At 41.1% G+C, this 932-nt stretch overlaps 1 non-coding gene across 1 annotated transcript; it reads right to left on the bottom strand.

Annotated features, from left to right (window-relative positions):
- Nucleotides 1-474: 474 nt before the first annotated feature.
- Nucleotides 475-546, bottom strand: trnag-ucc (transfer RNA glycine (anticodon UCC)). The gene has a single exon. It is a non-coding gene; the product is annotated as a tRNA-Gly (tRNA).
- Nucleotides 547-932: the final 386 nt, after the last annotated feature.

Genomic DNA, 932 nt, shown 5'->3' with positions numbered 1-932 from the left:
GTCGGTCCTAAATGGCCGACCCCTTATCTTGAGACTATGAGCTCTAGTTCTTGACTCTCCAGCCACGGGAATCAGACTCTCAGCATCTACCCTGTCAAGCCGTCTAAGAATTTTATACATTTCAATGCGATCACCTCTCATTCTTCGAAACTCCACCGAATTTTGGCCAATTTTACACAATATTTCCTCATACTACAATTGCAGCAAGACCTCCTTACTCTTATATTCCAACACCCTTACAATAAAGGCGAACATATCATTTCCCTTCCTCACTCTCATTAGACCCTTGGCAACTCAGTATTTCCAGCATGTTTTTCCTCTTTTGCTTCTACCGGGAGAAGAAATGAAGGTTGAAAATATTTTACTATAATTACACCCGATTATGTTTTGGAAACAATATCCAACTGATATGCATCAAATTCGATTGCAAACTTAAGAGTTTCTGATGGAAATAAACTAATAAGAACACTTAATTGCGATGGCCGGGAATCGAACCCAGGTCAACTGCTTGGAAGGCAGCTATGCTCACCACTATACCACCATCGCTGAAAATAACCAACAATAAAGAAGTTCCCAAACATCAGATCCTGAACAGACACTGCAGGCTGTTGGATTTTGTTCTTCATTTGAACTGGTTTCTGACGGATCCTTTCTCGCTCTGTTGCAGTTACTGTTTCCGCCCAGTAGATTTCACCAACCCCCAATCAATGGAAATTCCACACCAGCCAGTAATTGTTCACCTGATATCGGACTGAAGAGATAGTCGATACCTGCAATACTTGACCAGCTGGAAATACATTTTACCACAGCTCACATCAGCCATTGAGTAAAGTTAAATAATTACATTAAATCATTACAGAGACCTGACCACCAACTGGGCAGGAATGGCAGCTTAATATTCAAGTCTATCAGATCTTTAGAAAGGACAGGGA

This window comes from Heptranchias perlo, unplaced genomic scaffold (genome assembly GCF_035084215.1).
Source record: "Heptranchias perlo isolate sHepPer1 unplaced genomic scaffold, sHepPer1.hap1 HAP1_SCAFFOLD_55, whole genome shotgun sequence".
NCBI classification, from domain to species: Eukaryota; Metazoa; Chordata; class Chondrichthyes; order Hexanchiformes; family Hexanchidae; genus Heptranchias; species Heptranchias perlo.
The sequence above is the reverse complement of the archived record's forward strand: the minus strand, read 5'-3'. Positions and strand labels throughout refer to the sequence as shown.